Consider the following 17,154-nt stretch of genomic DNA (forward strand, 5'->3'; position numbering starts at 1 on the left):
ATATATATACAAATCATGATTTAGTTTTAGTTTTTGATTTGTGGAATGTACAAGTATATGTTCAAAGTAATTTGATTTGTATATTTGAATATTATGGCTTTATATATATATATATATATATATATATATATATACTTGTGTATACATATATATATATATATATATATATATATATATATATATATATATATATATATATACATATATATTTATTTATATATATACATACATACATACATATACATAAATACATACACACAAATATACATACATACATATGCATTACCCAACTAAATATTTAAAAGGCTTTCAATTCAAATTGTAGGATCCACTCGCTCGTTCGTCAATCTTGCCATGTAAATTGTAAAAGCAATCCATATCTCTGTTAATATTCATAAGAGTATAATTGCGGGTTTGGTGACACGAGAGAGAGAGAGAGAGAGAGAGAGAGAGAGAGAGAGAGAGAGAGAGAGAGAGAGAGCGATTTCAGTTACAGTAACGGAGTTTTTCTGAATATTAACTATGTGGGAATTATTGATTTTACTGTTGATAATTTGGAAGCATTAGAGAGAGAGAGAGAGAGAGAGAGAGAGAGAGAGAGAGAGAGATTTCAGTTACAGTGGGAATTATCGATTTTACTGATAATTTGAGATTTGAGAGAGAGAGAGAGAGACAGATTTAATATTAACTATGGGGAATTATCGAATTTTAATTTGGACTCCATATCAGTTATGGAAGAAATAATGATTTTAAGGTAGATCATTAAAAATCACTTTTAGAGATCATTAGAAATCACTTAGAAAGAGAGAGAGAGAGAGAGAGAGAGAGAGAGAGAGAGAGAGAGAGAGAGATATAGTTAAGTCGCAGAAACAGAATTCCCTTCCATGCCAATTAATGAAAAATTATTATTTTTAATCCGATTATTCAAAATCATTTAAAATCAATTATTTCCATTCTATTTTTATACAAAAAAAATTAAACGAAAAAAACTTATTTTAACTAAAATAAAACTTATTAATTTAAAACAAAATAAGACAAAACCAACAAGAAAAAACACAAAATAAAACCAATCAAAAAACAAATAAAAACCACGATTAAAAACCAAAGGTTTTTACACGTTTTTATCCAAACACAAATAATAATAATAATAATAATAATAATAATAATAATAATAATAAAAAGATAATAATAATAATAATAATAATAATAATAATAATAATAATAATAATAATAATAATAATAATAATAATAATAATAATAATAATAATAATAATATTCCAAGTCTGCGGATTCTCGCGCCGTAATGAATCATTTCTGTCCCAGCGCTTAAATATGCAGTTAGCGCTAATGACAAATATTGACAGGACATCTGGGTGCATTCCCACCACCCCAAAAGGAACCCCCAACCCCATAAACCTCACCCCAGACGAACCCACAACCCCTGGAGGGGGAGAGAGAGAGAGAGAGAGACCAACCCCTCTTGGTGACTTTAAGACACGCTAGTGGCTAATATAACATTGATCTGTTGTCATATTGGGTTGTAATTTCGCTGTGCTTTGATAAAGTGAGGTTTGATAAAGGGGTGGAGGTTTGATTGATAGAGGGGTTTGAGGTTGGTAAAGGTCTGTTTGTTTGATAAGGTTTGCTAGAGAGGTTGGTAAAGGTTTGTTAATGGGAGTTTGATAAAGGATTAGCTGTTTGTTTGATAAAGTGGCCAGAGTTTGATAAAGTTTGTTAGGAAGTTTGATAAAGGATGAACTGTTTGCTTAACAGAAGAGTTGATAGCGGTCTGTTTGACAAAGAGGTTGGATTTTGATAAAGTTCAGTAGGGAGTATGACAAAGTAAGCTTGGAAATTGATAGATGCATTAAGGTTATCTGATAAAGATACTGGGAGATGCATTGAGGTTTTGATAAAGTCAGCTGAGATTATTTGATAAATGGACTTTGGATATTTGATAAACCCAATTAAAGGATTTTACAAACAGAACCGCAAACATGATAAATAGGAGCTAAGGTTATTTGATAAAGGCGACTGGGAAATTTGATAGAGGGAGTTGCCACTGATAAAGAAACCTAGTGAATTATTATAAAAATAAAGAAAGTTGCTATTTGACAAACGAACTGGAAATTTTATCAATGGAATTAGTTGCTTTTGATAAAGGAAAACAGATTTTATGATTTTAGCGAATTGGCTATTTGATAAAGAATGGTTTATGGTTAAAGATATATATATATATATATATATATATATATATATATATATATATATATATATATATATATATATATATATAGATATAGATAGATATATAGATAGATAGATAGATATAGATAATATATATTAAGTTGAATCGATCAAAAAATTATTATAAATTACGAAAAATATTAACAATAAAATTAAAATTCCCACCACGAATGATGACTAACATATATATATATATATATATATATATATATATATATATATATATATATATATATATATATATATATATATATATATATATATATATATCATATAGCCCCAAACCTAAACAAAGCGTCGAATCTATCAAACAAGGATTAAAAATTACAAAAAAAAATATTAAAAATGTAAAACTAAAACTCCCACCACGACTGACTAACATATGCAATAACGCATTTCTCATGTACTAGATACAGTCACCTGTAATTTGAACTGACCTGCGGACGTGTAATTAAGACCAGTTGTCATTTGCGTAACGGCAGCGTCGCGTGTGCGCGCATCAATGCTCCCCCCCAAATCCCCCACCCCCCCTTCAATTGTCGACACGCAGATGGGTGGGGTAATGGCGGGGGAGGGGGGAGTTTCTCGCCCTCACGTGAGAGACAATACTCTGAACGTTTTCGTAGAGTTGCAATGAGAAACATCACTATTTTCCTCGGTGATAATATACAATAAATAATGGTAATTAATGGTGATAATTATGTATTTTAGCGATAATAATGAGAAATAATGATGATACTAAAGTATTTTAGTGATAATTATGATAAATAATGATAATGTTGATAATTATTAAGTATTTATGTTGGTGTCAAGCATAAACAAATTTTGACTGTGAATAATAATAATAATAATAATAATAATAATAATAATAATAATAATAATAATAATAATGAGAATAATAATAATAATAATAATAATGTATTTATGTTTATATACAACATGTATATTATGCAAAATATTAAATAATTTGTTTATTATTTTTCAAGTCATAAAACCCAAATTCTTTCACCTTTCCCCAAAACAGCCCAACACCCCTGGGCCAACCTCACCAACCCCTAAACCCAAACAAATGAATTAATAATCAAAATATAAACAAGTAAAAAATGCGCCAAAGTTTCTTCGGCGCAATCGAGTTTTCCGTACAACCGCTACAGCGTATAATCAAGGCCACCGAAAACAGATCTATCTTTCGGTGGTTTCGCTATAATGCTGTATGAGCCGCGGCCCACGAAACCTTAACTACGTCCCGATAATGGCCTGGCCTATATCGTTACCAGACGCACGATCATGGCTAACTTTAACCTTAAATAAAATAAAAACTACTGAGGCTAGAGGGCTGCAATTTGGTATGTTTGATGACTGGAGGGTGGATGATCAACATACCAATTTGCAGCCCTCTAGCCTCAGTGGTTTTTAAGAGCTGAGGGCGGACAGAAAAATTGCTGACAGAAAAAAAGTGCGGACAGAAAAAAGTGCGGACAGAAAAAAAGTGCGGACAGAATGAAGTGCGGACGGGCAGACAAAGCCGCCACAACAGTTTTCCATTACAGAAAACTAAAAAAAACGAATAAAACGGCGAAATAAAACAATAATAAAAAACAATACTGAACAAAATCACTCTCCGAGGCACCATTGTAATGACACCCGCATATTTAAGTCCATCTTAACTGGACATAAAAAACAGCCATTCAATTACCGCCCCCGTCCAAACGCCGCTGTCCTCCCAGCAGCACAGCACAACAGCAGCTGTTTTCCGCTAACTGCTGTTGCTAATTAACGATTGTTATGACCCGCAAATTCGCGCTAATTATACAATTAATTCGCTAATTGGTTTGTCATCGCCTAAGGACTGATTCGGCCGGAAGGCGATTATGATTCGCTCGAGTATTGGACGAATAAATTGAAGATATAATTTCAGGGAAACAAAAATAATTTTAACAATGTATTATTATTATTATTATTATTATTATTATTATTATTATTATTATTATTATTATTATTATTATTATTATTATTATTATTATACTGACCAGTCAAGTTACGTAATTTCCTACCAAATAAAATTAACTTTAACATTATTATTATTATTATTATTATTATTATTATTATTATTATTATTATTATTATTATTATTACACTGACCAATCAAATTACGTAATTCCCTACGAACCAAACATAATTTTAACAATATATTATAATCATTATTATTATTTTTATTATTATACTGACCAATCAGACTATGTAATTCCCTACCAAACAAACGTAATTTTAACGATAAATTATTATTATTATTATTATTATTATTATTATTATTATTATTATTATTATTATTATTATTAACCAAATTACGCCATTTCATAGGAACGAACATAATTATAAAAAAAAAAAGTAAAATTGATGCAATCGAGTTCCCCGAATTACTTAGCCCATAAATCATCACCGGTCTGTTTACAATAGAATCCAAATGACTCCTTGCATCAATAAATTTAAAACAAGTAAAAAATGCGCCGAAGTTTCTTCGGCGCAATCGAGTTTTCCGTACAGCCGCTGCAGCGCATATAATCAAGGCCACCGAAAATAGATCTATCTTTCGGTGGTCTCGGTATAATGCTGTATGACCCGCGGCCCATGAAACTTTAACCACGGCTCGGTGGTGGCCTGGCCTATATCGTTCCAAGATGCACGATTATGGCTAAGTTTAATCTTCAATAAAATCAAAACTACTAAGGCTAGAGGGCTGCAATTTGGTATGTTTAGTGATTGGAGGGTGGGTGATCAACATACCAATTTGCAGCCCTCTAGCCTCAGTAGTTTTTAAGATCTGAGGGCGGACAGGAAAAAGTGCGGACAGAAAATGTGCGGACAGAAAAATGTGCGGACGGACAGACAAAGCCGTCACAATAGTTTTCTTTTACAGAAAAATAAAAGTAATCTTGAAAAACGAAAGAGAGAAAGATAGATTGCTCGATAAATAAATAGAGAGAGAGAGAGAGAGAGAGAGAGAGAGAGAAGAGAGAGATAGAGATATATATATATATATATATATATATATATATATATATATATATATATATATATATATATATATATATATATATATATATATATAACCACCCACCCCCGTATATATACGCCCCAGGTTCTGTTCCCGTCTGCCGCCATTCGAGGGCTATATAGCGTACCGTACCGATTTCACGTACCGTACGCGATCGAAGCCTGTCGGGGTACGGTAATGAGTTAATTCGGATGAGGGTATATATATATATATATATATATATATATATATATATATATATATATATATATATATATATATATATATATATAAAATATATCTAGAATATTGTATTTTGGATAATGCATATATGTTCTTATAATTTCACAGGCTCACAGGCTCTCTCTCTCGGATTAATCTCTCTCTCTCTCTCTCTTTATTCAGTTTTATCAAGAATATTTCCTTTCTTGTTAAAACGACGACAATGCGAGAGAGAAGGAGAGAGAGAGAGAGAGAGAGATAGACGAATATATATTCAGCGCCTGTCAAGATATATATAAACATATACATGCATTCAATCTTACCACAATCACTTTGGATATCTTTATACTGAGAGAGAGAGAGAGAGAGAGAGAGAGAGAGAGAGAGAGAGAGAGAGAGACTACATTATCCTCTCTCTCTCTCTCTCTCTCTCTCTCTCAATCGTTGTGTGGGGTAAACGTTGCGTGCGCCAGCTTACATATCCCAAACCAGCCCTATTGTCGTCTGAATCTCTGATTGCTTGCACGGGCTAACAAGGTAACGACCGCTTTTCCCTGGGTGACAGATCAGCTCTGTGGGTGGGGAATTGTGGGTAGGGGAACGAGGAACGTGGGGGAAGAATGTGGGGGGTGTGGGGGATTGGATAATATAAAAACGGCAAGGTAAAGAAGAGATTGCCGGTAAGGATAGAGGCTAAAGTAATGACAGGCCACCAGATGGTCGGTTGCATTGTTAGCGGGTCGCGGGTCGGCCCTTGTTACGATTTCAAAGGATTCTTGTTTTTTATTTTTATTTTTTTTTTTTAGTTTTTATTTATTTGTATGTTAGAATGGTGGTTGTGGTGCTTGTGTATGTGTGGTGTGTTTGTGTATATTTTGTGTAGATGTGTTGAAATGTATACATTTGTATATATATATATATATATATATATGTATATATATATATATATAAAGAAAGAGAGATATTAATCTTTATCTCATGACATTCTCAAGAATATTTATACAATTATTTATATAAATAAACATATAAAAACACTAATTATTCTACTTTACCAAATAGACACGCTTTCTAATTAATTATTTTTCCTTTAAGCAAAATCTATGCTAATTACATTAGTAATTATATATTTTTTCTATATGTAATATCTATGAAAACTACAGAACTAATCCTTTTTTAGTTTCCTTTTAGCAAAACCAATCAAGGCGTAGCCTAATCGTTCACGATTGGCGCCACAAATCAATCAATCACATTCGACCTCAGTTTACCAAAGATACCTGCAACCAATCCTGTCTCCACGAACCACTGAATGCTCACTGAATTCCCACTGAAATTTCACTGAATTCTTCTAGAAACCTCATTGAATTCTCAATGAATTCTTACTGAAATCTCGCTCAATTCTCTCTGAATTCCCACTGAATCCCGGTGAATTCTGACAAAATACCCACTGAATTCTCACCATCCCCACTGAATTTCCACTGATTTTCACTAAATTCCCGCCAAATTCCCACTGAATCCCCACTGAATTCCCACTGAACCTCACCAAATCCCCACTGAATCCTCACCGAATTCCTACTGTACAGAATTCCCCACTAAATTTCCATTGGATTTTCATCGAATTACCACTGAATTCCCGCTGAACCACTCTCTGAATTCCAACCAAATCCCCACTGAATCCCCAACGAATCCCCACCGGATTCCCACCGAATCTCCACCGAATTCCCACCTAAATTTCATTGAATCCCCATTGAATTCCCATGAATTCCCATGAATTTTCCATTTAATTTCCACCGAATCACCACTGAATTTCCATCAAATTTTCCACTGAATTTCCATTAAATCCCCACTGAAATCCCATTGGATCCCCATTGAAATCCCATTGAACTTCCACTGAATTCCCACCGAATCCTCTACCAAATTTCCCATTTAATTCCCACCGAATCCCACCGAATTCCCACTAAATTCCCATTGAATTACCACTAAATTTCTACCGAATTTCCACTGAATTCTCAATGAACTCCCAATGAAATCCCATTGACTTCTCACTGAAATCTAACTGCATTCCCACTGAATTCTCTCTTTCTCTCTTTCCTCTCCAACAGACTCAGTCAACCTGTTCAACAGCCGGCAGCCCCCCAAGAAGAAGAGAAAAAGCAGAACTGCATTCACCAACCACCAGATCTTCGAGTTGGAGAAACGGTTCCTTTACCAAAGTACCTCTCCCCAGCCGACAGAGACGAGCTGGCCCAGAATTTGGGGCTCAGTAATGCCCAGGTGAGTTTGGCCCACAGGTGTGTTAGAGGTGGGGGGTTGGTGGGGAGGGGGTAGGGGGAGTTGTTAAATAGGGTTTTTTGGAGGTGGGTGGGGAGGGAATGGGAGGGGTTTTAGGTTAATAATAATAATAATAATAGGATTTTAACCGAGTAGCTTCAACCATGATAATAACAATAATAATAATAATAATAATAATAATAATAATAATAATAATAATAATAATAATAATATTGGTAACATTTAGCTGGCAATGTCTCCCTTGCTTGTAATAATAATAATAATAATAATAATAATAATAATAATAATAATAATAATAATAATAATGGCGATTTTTAAGCGTTATAATTCTGTTCAAGTCCTGAGGGATTTAAGATGATACAATTATCGGTTTTGTTCAAGTAATTCACAGTAAAATGAAATAACACTGTTTTGTTATGATAATAACGCGTAATTACGAGCGGATCTGCTTTCTGAAGGTGTATAAATTACACTTACACACACACACACACAAACACCTAAATGTTTCTTGGAACACAAACCTCATCAAGTATTTCATGGTGATGTTCAGTAAAATGGAACAACATTACTTGGTAATATAATAACGCGTAATTACAAGCAGATCCGCTTTCTGAAGGTGTATGAATTACACTTACACACACATAAACACACACACACACGCCGAAATATCTCTCGGAGCACCCAAACCTCAATTCAACGGAGCAATTACGAAGCGACACGCCTTTGCCAAAAAAAAAAAAATTGCAATAAAGAACATTGCTTTGTTGCCGATGCAATCCTTTCATGGCGTCTACTCAGAGACCCATTAACGCCCGATAAAAACCCATAAAGATGCCCCTGATGCCCCCATAAAGCAGTCCCATAATTACAGGATACCCGGAATCAAGTTTGGCTTCGAAGATGGGAAATCTCTTAAGTGCTGTTTCTGAGGCTTGGATTCAGGTCTAATTGGGGCGGTTTGTTCCTTAACAAATATCTCGGTATACGTTTCTTGTTAAGTGTTTATGAGCACTTGTTTTCGCGGAATGGAATAAGTGTTTTTCTTTTTTTGCGACTTGATTTTGCAACTTTTTTGGGCCTTGTCAGGGCGTTATGTAATTATTTTTATTGTTTTTTTACTCGTAATTTTCCATGGGTCTTCAAAGTGTTCTTCGCAACTTGCACTTGTTGTAAGTGGTTTAGCTAGGTGTTGAAAGCACTCGCAACTTGTTGCACCTGTTGCAAGTGAATTCAAGAAATATTTAGCTTGTTTTTAAAGTTTTCATATAATTTTTCTCTTTGCAACTTGACTGAGACGTGATTCGCAACTAAAACGCTCAGGAAATGCAACTTGCAACTTGCCTTGGCAACTTGCGGAAGCTGCTGTTTTGCAAATTATTTATGAAAGAATTTAATTATTTATTATCTATTGATCTGTTTATCTATTCATGAAAAGTAAGGACGACAAAAAGTAAATGAAAAATCTAACAATAGCTGGGTATCAAATGCTATGGGGAATTCCAGTCCTGTATGGAGCAATCGTATACCTTACGTTTATATCTTTCTTTTCCAGGATTCCGTCGCTTCCAGGAAGAACCTTATAACTCCCCATTTCCATCTTTCCTTTCCAGGTCATCACCTGGTTCCAGAACAACTAGTGTTTAAAGCCTTCTTTTCCAGGATTCTGTTGAGTCGAGAAAGAACCTTTCCAAGTCACCAATGGTTCCAGAATAACTAGTGTTTATATCCTTCTTTTCCAGGATTCCGTCGCTTCCAGAAAGAACCTTATAACTCCCCATTCCTATCTTTCCTTTCCAGGTCATCACCTGGTTCCAGAACAACTAGTGTTTATATCCTTCTTTTCCAGGAATCTGTCCCTTCCAGGAAGAACCTTATAACTCCCCATTCCCATCTCTCCTTTCCAAGTCATCACCTGGTTCCAGAACAACTAGTGTTTAAAGCCTTCTTTTCCAGGACTCTGTCCCTTCCAGGAAGAACCTTGTAACTCCCCATTCCCATCTTTCCGTTCCAGGTCATCACCTGGTTCCAGAACAGAAGAGCGAAGCTCAAACGCGACATGGAAGAGCTCAAGAGAGACGTCGAGTGCACCAAGGTCATATCTTCGGGCAAGGCACTCCTGGAAGCCTCCGTCAGTGTCGCCGCCCTCCTGAAGAACAAGGACTTCCCGAGGATACCCATCCCGTCGCTGCCCCACTAGTACAGAGCCCGCCTTCTGCGTTGCTACTCTCCTTACCACCACTACAGAGACGAGGTCCAGCGCGTCCTTGGGAACCAGTCTTAGCAGCATCCTGAAGGTGGGGGACGTGACCGTATCAGTTGGGGCCATGAACCAAGGGCGTGGCTGGAGGCCGGCGGAGCCCTTGGGAAGAAGGAAAGAGGTCTTTGGACTATCATTGAGGAGCCTTTGAGAACAGTCTTAGCATCCTGAAGGTGAGGGCATGACCAGAGGCCGTGGCTGGAAGCTGGCATAGGAGCCTTTGGGCATAAGGGAAAGGAAGAGGATCCTCTGGACTCTTAGCTGGAACCCTTTGATTACCCTCTTCCAGACCTTATATCTGGAGGCCGTTTCTGAGGCCTAAGAACCTGGAAGCCCCTTCCAGAGTCTGGAACTCAGGATCCTTGGGGTTTGGCCTGGAAAATGAACTGGAAATGTCAAGGACCCTATCACAGCTTCCAGAGGACAGTGAATACGCCGCTTGTCATGGAATATAGTGGCCGCTTCGTCCAGGAAACAGTCCCTGGAAGGACTGGAAAGACTGGAATGGCTCTTGGGGCAGAGTGATCTGCTGGAAAGCCGCTTACCAGAAGCGATAAGAGACTTCCTGGAAACGAATTCCAGTATTCAGTGCGATTTGTACATCGTTTCTCACGGAATATAGTGACCGCTTCTTCCAGGAAACAGTCCCTGGAAAGACTGGAAAGACTGGAATGGCTCTCGGGGCCAAGTGATCTGCTGGAAAGGCAATTTCCAAAGACTGTCTGGAAGTGAATTCCAGCATGCAGTGCGATTTGTAGACGGTACTGACAAACAGTGCATAACAGTGAACAAGAAACTGTCGAAACAGTGTAACTGCTACGTTTTGGAACAACAGTGAAACTGTCCAGTGACGGTCAGCAGTTCCATCTGTCGTGAAACTGACAGCAGACTGATTTATTCAGAGTACAGGCGACCTGGCGTCGCCACGATCGGAATATTATGTGTACAGTCCCTTACTAGTGATTATTTGTATTTCTATATTATTCTGACATATGTACAAGAAAAATGGTTGTGTTCTCTCTCTCTCTCTCTCTCTCTCTCTCTCTCTCTCTCTCTCTCTCTCTCTCTCTCTCTCTCTCTCTGTCTGTCTATCCATCTATCTATCTTTTTCACATTCATGTCCATAAAATTACTATGTATATCTAAATATTTAGTGTGGGGATTTTGAAGATTTTTTTTCAAAAATCAGCTGACATTTCGGCGAGAGTATGGGAGATTTCCCCCTTATTGATTGATAGGTTACTCTTTAACAGATTTGGAAAACATCCAGAGAAAAACTTCCTGAGAAGCAAAAATGATCATTATTCTATTTATAAAAAACTGTTTTAAAAAATTCTGAACGTGAAATTAAATTGGAAATAAAATTAGATGATAAAAACTTTTCCCATAATTCCACCGAAATGTTATTCTGCCCTTCGACTGAAAATAATCTATTTGTACATCTTCATTATACAGCTTTATATATCTTCATTGTACCTTTGGTATGTCTTGACTTGACCCTTGACCTCCCATGACCCCTCCCTTCTCCCCCCCACCCCCTCCTCACCCTGTCCGACCTTGTGAAGTTGGAAATTGGAAATAATTATTTATAAACTTTTGAAATCCCAGTTGACTGAATCTTTCAAAACAAACGGAAGATCTTTGAGTAAAAAATTTTTACTTCTCAATAAGAATTTTGTAGCAAAACACAAAATTTTTTGTGAAAAAATTTCACTTCTCAATAAGAATTTTGTTGCAAAACACAAAATTTTTTGGGAAAAATTTCCACTTCTCAATAAGAATTTTGTAGCAAAACTAAACAGAAAATCTGAGTAAAAATATTTAACTTCTCAGTAAGAATTTTGTAGCAAAACCAACAAAAAATCTTTGATGAAAAAATTGGAATTTCAATAAGAATTTTATTTTAAAACTAAACAGAAAATCTCTGAACAAATGAGGTAAAAAAATTAACTTCTCAATAAGAAGTTTGCAGCAAAACCAAACAAAAATCTTTGAACAAATGAGTAAAAAATAAACTACTCAATAAGATTTTTGTTGCAAATGCAATATAATCACCGCAGGTTAGATCTGGTGACACAAACCTTTAAAAATCCGTCATTTATCGAGCGAGAAATTGTGGCTTATGGCTGTCACGGTTGAAATTACGACAGAACAGAAAGATGGCTCACAGCAATTATCCAAATACTAAAAATTATCAAAAAAAACTAAATAAAAACAAAGAAAAATTAAACCTGAAGATATGAATATGTGACACGAAAGGCTAATGATTCAAGCGAATTAATCAATGACTTATTTTTTTGACTAATTTTCCCCAAAGACAATGAACAAGTTTATCATATTTTGTCATATTTTTATAACTTATATTACTTTATTTTGCTTTTTGTTAAGGAAAGGCAATTTAAGGTTCTCTAATAATGTCTCATTATTCATTCATGATGATATCTTTAGTATGAAGATAACGGCGTGAATAATAATAATAATAATAATAATAATAATAATAATAATAATAATAATAATAATAATAATAATAATAATAATAATAATGATTTTTACATTTGACTCAGCACAAACATAAATGAAATATGGCTGAATAATTTGAATAATCGTGAATAATCGCGAATAATAATAATAATAATAATAATAATAATAATAATAATAATAATAATAATAATAATTATTATTATTATTATTATTATTATTATTATTATTATTATTATTATTATTATTATTATTATTATTTTTACATTTGACTCAGCACAAACAAAAGTTAAATATGGCTGAATAATTTGAATAATCGTGACCAACTGAATAATAATAATAATAATAATAATAATAATAATAATAATAATAATAATAATAATAATAATAATAATAATTACACTAAAACAAAAGTTAAATATGGCTGAATAATTTGAATAATCGTGACCAACTGAATAATAATAATAATAATAATAATAATAATAATAATAATAATAATAATAATAATAATAATAATTTTTAAATTACACTCGGCACACACATAAATCAAACATGGCGTCTTCTTGACAACAGACGCTGATAATTACTTTTCCGAAAGGTAAATAAACTTTTGTTTCAGAACCTCTTCCCAGTTATTTGACATTCCTTCAAGAGGAAAAACAAATTATCATTGCATCAGTCAGTGCCAATTATCACCGACGATGGAAACCTAGCCGTGAAATTATCATTATGTCTTAATTATCGAGGCCGTAATTATGTCGTTTGTGAACGTATACAGGCTTGAAATATTTTTTGAGGATTTTTCTGTGAAAAATCGAGATAAATTGACATTTTTGAAGTTTATAAAAAAATGGATTTTTTGAGGCGTTAGATTAATTACGTAGATAAATTCCTATAAGTATTTTACATCTACTGTAAAGTGAAATAAGTATCTATAACTTATTTACATAGACAAATAAAGATTTGCTTATTGAGAAAACAAAATTAATTTTGGGGAGAATTTCAACAAATATTAATAAAAATTCTCTAATTCTTCCGTTCTTAATCTTTTTATTTCCACTTCTTTATATTTATCAATATTTATTTCGGACAAAATTTTGGGGAGAATTTGAACAAATCTTATTAATAATTCTCTAATTAATCTTTTTATTTCTTCTTCATATTTATCAATATTTATTTCCAACAAAATTTTGGGGAGAATTTGAACAAATCTTAATAACAATTCTCTAATTCTTCCATTCTCAATCTTTTTATTTCCTCTCCTTTATATTTATCAATATTTATTTCAATTATCTTTCGCTTACAGGAAAAATATTCCAGGTTCAAAAATCTCTCTGTTTAGAAACTGTCGTAATGTCTCCAACATGTTCTCCATAAGTTGACAACAAGAAAATACATCAAATTGCCTGAAATATATTGCGAATGTGTTTCTTTGTTTTTGGAGAATCGAAAAGTGTTAATATTTCTATTCATAATTATTGAGAAGTGTTTTAAATAAAGGTATGGTTAAATGTATACGTGATATATGCATGTGTATATTTATGATACACTGGACTGCGTACATATGCAGCATAAATTATATGAATATGTATATGTATATATATATATATATATATATATATATATATATATATATATATATATATATATACATATATACATATATACATATATATACACATGTATACATGTGTATACATACATATCAATTCAAACATATTAATATGATCACCCAGACACATACCCCTTTGACCCACTATTAAAAAAACTCCATTGTCTAAAATATGAAAAATCAAAAATTAAAAAAAAATATAATTAAAAAACTGGGATTAATATATAATCACAAAAAAGTTCCGATCTCAAACACAAGAAAAAAAAACATCTAATGAAATAAAACACTTGAAAGATTGTTTTTTTTTTTTAATGTCAGTTTTATATGTACAAATTGTAAAGGTGTTTTTCATGGCACGAATTTTTTGTAAATATTGTATGTTTTGTGAATATTTGTGTAATTTAAATGTAGAGAATAAACTCTCTAGAGACAATAAACTGGTTTTTTTTTATTCATGAGTTTTCTGGGTTTTTGAGTTTGATGTCAAAGAAAATTATTGTGGTGGATATTTGTCTGTGAGTTCGAACTTTTTCCTGTCAGCAGTTTTTTTCTGTCAGCACTTTTTCCTGTCAGCACTTTTTTTCTGTCAGCACTTTTTTTCTGTCCCCACTTTTTCTGTCCGCCCTCAGATCTTAAAAACTACTGAGGCCAGAGGGCTGCAAATTGGTATGTTGATCATCCACCCTCCAGTCATCAAACATAACAAATTGCAGCCCTCTAGCCTCCTCAGTAGGTTTTATTTTATTTAAGGTTCAAGTTAGGCATAATCGTACTTCTGGCACCGATATAGGTACCAAAAACGAAGGCCACCGTGGCTGAGTTTCATGGGCCACGGCTGAAAGTTTCATACAACATGATACTCTGTACAGAAAACTCGATTACGCCGAAGAAACTTCGGCCCATTTTTAACTTGTTTCATAATGTTGGGCCTCCAAGAATTGACAGATCTGTACAATGGACGATGAGATTGACAGATGACAGAATTTTGAAAAATATAATACAAAAAAATATTATTTAAATTCCACTGTTTTTTCTAATATTGGGAGGCCGACGGCCTGGTAGCCCAAGAAATGACAGATCTGTCTAATGGACAGTGAGACGGACAGATGACAGAATTATCAAGGACAGAAAATTAAAGATTAAGAATAGAAAGAAGGAATAAGGACAGACAAAACCAGGAGAGCAAAATACAGTATAAAATAAAACCTCAATGTAGAAACTGCCTGGTTTTTTCAGACCTGGCGGTAAATTTCCATAGCCGTCATCCTCAAAACTAATTGTGATTGGCTGAGTAAATCAGCCAATCAAGGGAGCCTATAGAAACGCCAAATTGTGGAAAATAAAGGCTATATTTCAGAGACCAAAGTGTCTCCCTCCTCAGGCAAATGGATTCACTATTTGCCTGAGGAGAAATACAGTTTGGTCTCCGAAATATAGCCATTATTTTCCACATTTTAGTGTTTCCCTGGGCTCCCTTATAGTTGATTTATATGTATATATTCTATATAGATATATATAGACAAAAAAAACTTATAACCAAAACAAAAACATATATAAACAATAATAAAAATACTTAACCCCACTCTACATCAACAACAACAGCAATTTCAAAATATAAAAAAGAATATTGCAACACAAAAACTAATAAACAGAGGCCAGTAATTACCTCTAATAACCTATTAATGTAACATTTAAACGGCCAATGGCAAGAGAAAAGGTAATTAAAGGTAATTCTCCGAAGCATACCATCTCGTGCTGGATGCTGGACACGTGAGAGAAATTAGGGGGAGATGAACATGTCATTAACAGGTGTCGCCTGGCGGACTTTCCTTGGCGGCGTGTTAATTACAGGGTAATTAAAAGGAGAAAAATAATAATAGATTTTTAAAAAAAGGTTTTATGTTGTTATAGAAAAGTTATTTAAAGGAAGTGTTTCGATGTAGATGATAGATTGCAAAAAAGGGTTTGTTTCGATGTCAGTAAAAAGTGGGTTTAAAAAGAGAATATTTTTAAAGAAATAAAAAGAATTATTGAAAAAAATTTGTATTTACTATCAGAAAAATCTAAATAAAAAAAAAAAAAAAATATATATATATATATATATATATATATATATATATATATATATATATATATATATATATATATATATATATATATATAAATATAAAGGTTTTATTTTGATGTCAGCAAAAATTGGGTTTAAAAGGGAGAATCTATTTTTAAATAAATGAAAAAAATTATTTAAAAATTTTATTATTTAATATCAGAAAAAATATAAATAATATATACTGTATATATATATATATACCTTTTTCTCTCCCACTCTAAATCTCTCTCTCTCTCTCTCTCTCTCCGCAAGAATACCCAACCTATAACCTGTCTATAACTCCCAGCTATATAATAAAGCGTTCAGGGCCGATTGAGAGCGGATGGGAAGGGGAGAAGGTGATTGTCAGGAAAAGTTGCAGTTACTGGGTGGACTAAAAGCTGTCATTATGATTGAGACGGATGCTGCAAATTGAAGTATTCTATTTTTTTTTTTTTTGCAAATTGAAGTATTCTGTTTTTTCTTTTTTATTTCTCTGCAAATTGAAGTAGTCTATTTTTTTTTTCTCTGCAAATTGAAGTATTCTATTTTTTCTTTTTTTATTTCCTCTGGAAATTTAAGTATTCTATTTTTTTTTCTTTTTTATTTCTCTGCAAATTGAAGTATTCTATTTTTTTTATTTTTTCTGCAAATTGAAGTATTCTATTTTTTATTTTTTCTATTTCTCTGCAAATTGAAGTATTCTATTTTTTCTGCAAATTTAAGTATTCTGTTTTTTTATTTTTTTTATTTCTCTGCAAATTGAAGTATTCTATTTTATTTTTATTTCTCTGCAAATTGTATTCTATTTTATTTTTATTTCTCTGTATTCTATTTTATTTTTATTTCTCTGCAAATTGAAGTATTCTATTTTTTTATTTTTTTATTTCTCTGCAAATTGAAGTATTCTATTTTTTATTTTTTAT

The 17,154-nt window shown here is 33.1% G+C and overlaps 1 pseudogene; it reads left to right on the plus strand.

Annotated features, from left to right (window-relative positions):
• LOC136856211 (homeobox protein B-H1-like) overlaps positions 1 to 12,935 on the plus strand; it is a 42,742-nt pseudogene extending 29,807 nt beyond the window's left edge.
• Positions 12,936 to 17,154: the final 4,219 nt, after the last annotated feature.

The sequence above is a fragment of the Macrobrachium rosenbergii genome, chromosome 34 (assembly GCF_040412425.1).
Source record: "Macrobrachium rosenbergii isolate ZJJX-2024 chromosome 34, ASM4041242v1, whole genome shotgun sequence".
Taxonomy (NCBI): domain Eukaryota; kingdom Metazoa; phylum Arthropoda; class Malacostraca; order Decapoda; family Palaemonidae; genus Macrobrachium; species Macrobrachium rosenbergii.